Consider the following 4,125-nt stretch of genomic DNA (forward strand, 5'->3'; position numbering starts at 1 on the left):
ACATAAACAAAAAGGTTCTTGAGTTAATTGACATGTCGGAATATAAATGGAAATGCAAATAGATACATCTTTTTACTTTTCTTTGACAGCACGGTCACGAATATTAATGCATCGGGTGCTGCAAGAGCAGCCGACCTCGCCGCAGACAAAATTTTCTGCGCATAACTGCTTATTCACTTTAAATATGCGCGATTAAAGACAGTTGAACAGTGCAACACAACAGCCCCAAAATACTCGGCCGACCTTTTTTTTTACGTTGTATGTTTTACTTTGTTCAAATGACTATAATGGTGTGGTCCAGTACCATAGTTTTCAACACTTTACGGTCGCATAAAAATGGACTGTAAAATTTACGGTCAAATACCAGGCAGCTGATGCTGCCAAAATTGTGCAGTAAAAATAACGGTGCACTGTAAATCTGGTTTACGATAAATTTAAACGGTGACCGTAGAAATCTACGGTCGCCGTTTAAATTGCACCGTAAAAATAACGGCGCGCTGTAAATCTTTTTACCGTAAATCTGAAGGCCGACCGTAGATTTCTACGGTCCCCGTTTAAATTTATCGTAAACCAGATTTACAACGCACCGTTATTTTTACTGTACAAGTTTGGCAGCATCAGCTGCCTGGTATTTGACCGTAAATTTTACAGTCCATTTTTACAGTGTATGGTTCGGGCTTGTGCTGAAGCTTCAAGGTCTGGCCATTTAGGTTAGTTTAGTGAACCAAAACGATGCGCTCGGGACCAGGAAACAGGAGAAAACGGCTGCTTATAATCCACATTATGTGTATGACCTCTTCTCGGCGTGTCGATTGAAACCGAAACAATGCCGCTCTCCTCCAGGGCCAGCTAGTTCCCAGAGTGGAACGCGCGCAGTGTCGCTCGCAGGGATTTATGGAAGTAGTCTATTTTTCTGCATCAAAAAGAGAGTGATTTTATTGTCAAGGGGTGATGAGTGACGTCACTGGGTGATTCTGTGTATTTTTTTTATCGGAAGTTGTTTGCTTTAGCTGTTTTCAAATAAATGTTCAGTTGAGAGTAATTAAGCGCTGGTCCTGTTCGCATTCCTTTTTTTTTTGTTTGTCCTTATTTTTGTCAGCGCATTTAATTTTATATGTCATAAACCAACTCGCCCGCTTCGCCACATCAGCCGATCAAGATAAGCGCTCGCGAACGTGTTCATATTTGTGTGCAAACTCGGATTTGCCGCCGGCGACTTTTGAGCCTATCAGGATGTGGTTGCGATAAACCTACCTTGTTTGGTTCATGTAAAACACCAAGCCTGCGCTGAGAACGTATGACAACGTATGATTTTTGTTAGAAAACAAGTTACCACGTACGGTCGAGGCATTGTTTTATTTCTCGGTAATAGGAATCTAGTAAACGGAAAGAAAAACCCCAAATAGACGGGAAACAACACCCGAGGAAACGAGCTCCGCGAGTGTTGCTTCTCCGCAGTGCACCATGTGCTCAGAAAGAAGCGCGTTCAACGGGGCCGCGTGAAATAAATGTAAGGACATACACGAGCTGGTGTACACTAAACATGATTCTAAAACCCCGAGAATGCAGTCTCAAAAAGAGCTGAAATTTTATTTCCCGAAACCTAATTAAATAGGAAAAAAAGAAACAATGAAAAGGGGGAAGAGGAAAACCGCCAAAAAACCTCTTTCCACAAATGTACATTTTAAACAGTTAGCTGGACAATGACGTCTTTCGCGACATCTTCCTCGCCTCTTGTCTTTGAACCCTGTCACCCCGACCCAAAATGAACGAAACAGCTTTTCTTCCTGGAAACTTCAGGAAAACGCCGTTTAAATTAAAGGGCCTCTGACACGCCAATTTTTTTTTTCATGCTAGGCGTTGAAATGGCTTATCAGGGCATTAGAAAAAAATTGTTTCACTATAGAGTTGCGTAGTTCTCTTTTTATAAAAAATAGAAATACGAGGCCCAATTCAAAGTTAGCGCCAGTACACCATGACGTAACAGTGTACCGCAAGGTGTCGGGGCGGTCAGAAGGGAGGCATCGACCTACGTCACTAAAAGTATGGTGCCTGGATCGCGTCTTTGACTGGTGTGTTTACCGCGGCCAAAAAAGTGGTCCCTCGATTTCCGCCTGATGACGTCATAGAAGTGTCATGCTGTCGCCGGTCGCGACCCTGGTGGCGTCTCAACAGTTATGGTGTATGTAGCAGATGCCTGTTCTGCTGCAGGTCGCTTTCCACTGTGACAGTTCACGGAATCTAGTGCAGCCGGAAGTTGGGACGCCTAAAGGGACGCCGTGACGACAGCGACACTCGCGTTCGCTCGTGCTTTTTGTCAGCATTTCTACGGCCAACCGCCAGGATCGCGACAGGCAACAGCATGACACTCGCGTTCGCTCGTGCTTTTTGTCAGCATTTCTACGGCCAACCGCCAGGATCGCGACAGGCAACAGCATGACACTCGCGTCATTTGTTGCCGCATCGGGACCACTTTTGATGTATGGGCGGGATAGGACGCTAAACACACCAGTCGAAGACGCGCTCCAGGCTCCATGCTAAAAGTGGGTTCGCCGGAAGTCTCGTGAGTTTCACTCCTCGTGCTCTCCGCGACCGTACCTAAGACTTTTTTTTTTATTCTGCTCTTCGTACGAGCGATCGTAGAAAACGAAGTTTAATTTCCATTAGCTCTTTATTGCTGCACCGTTGATTAGTTTGCGTGCTGTAAAAGTTTAGGACGAAGAGTCAGTGGATCGACGTGATGGAGGTCAATGATGAAAGCGTTGCGAGTACAAGCCAGTGTACGAGTGTATGCGGTCAGCCCAAAACAAGCTATCAAGTTTTGAGGGAAAAAAATTTAGAACTTTTGCAGAAATTAGGATTGCTAGCATACGACACGCCCGATCGCATTGCTGAAGGTTCAGACACCGAGGTCGTTGAATCATCGGATACTCTCCAGGCTGAAGATGCCTGCCGTTTAAAGAATACGAACTGGTGAGTGTACCAAGTACAAGTAAACGTCAAGCATAAAGTACGTGTTTTGCCTAGAACATGAGTAGAACTTGTTTGCTAGGTGCACATGCAGCCGATGCGTCGTGATGCCTGAATTCAAGCCTCTTGAGTGCCGCTGCTGCAAGGAGATGAGCAGGAAACTTACAGACCTGCAGTTGAGGTCTCACATCGAGACCTGTGAGTTTCAGTAAACTTCGCCTAGGGTTGTAATCTTCATCACTAAAGTGCATCGAGCATATCGATCGCCTACCCACGGATTCTTATAGCTGTCCTGCGGGAATCGCAGTCAGCCACCGGTCCATCTCTTGTATGTCTCTCGGAAATGTATGCAGTGTAATCTCTTGTTCAGTTTCTGAACTACCGGGACAGTACCTCACGCAGCACCTTCTAGGCATTGTAGTTGATCACGTCAATTCACTGACTCCTCTTCTACCTTTACAGAAACATTAAAGGGGCCCTGCAATGACTTTTTGACTGGTTTTTAATTTGCACTGAACATGAGCGTACTGAACGTAGTAATTTAATCCAACTTTTCTTTTCTCAAATTTCGCTTTATTTTAAAAGTTATAGGCAAATTAGAATTACAAAAACAAGCAAAAAATAACCTCCTTCATGACGTCGTAGGTCCTGCCTTGAGTAGCCTTGAACTAGAGGAGGAGTAGTGAGCTCATCGAGCGCACACGGCTGCCGCACTCCGTGTCGACGGCTCGAGAGGGCGCCACTAAAGCACGTGTTGGATAGGCTGTATGAAGCGGACGGCCAGGGCAGCTCGTATTGCATTTGCAGCGCGACTAAACACTAGTTCGGCCTAACATTTCATTGGCCACAAACGACAGCAAACACGGGGTAAAGATCAGTTCAGAACAAGAGCCACTTCGCGCTGACGGACCGCCAAATGGCCGAATCGCCAGCAGGGCCCGCGCCGAAGGCCTTCGGAACGCTCGGAACCGGTCGGATTCTTGAGCCGGTATACGACCACAGCGCCGCCGCGTACATCCGGGACCTTTCTACGCTCCTCGTTTGTCGTAGCCTCATCCCACTAGCCTTTTCTAGTATGCGCCGTTTTTTTCCGCTGCTTGGTGGCGGGTATGTCGACGGGTCATTTCTCGTTTCCGTACTTTCTAAACTGGATTT

This window comes from Ixodes scapularis, unplaced genomic scaffold (genome assembly GCF_016920785.2).
Source record: "Ixodes scapularis isolate PalLabHiFi unplaced genomic scaffold, ASM1692078v2 PGA_scaffold2__306_contigs__length_199485367, whole genome shotgun sequence".
Classification (NCBI taxonomy): Eukaryota; Metazoa; Arthropoda; class Arachnida; order Ixodida; family Ixodidae; genus Ixodes; species Ixodes scapularis.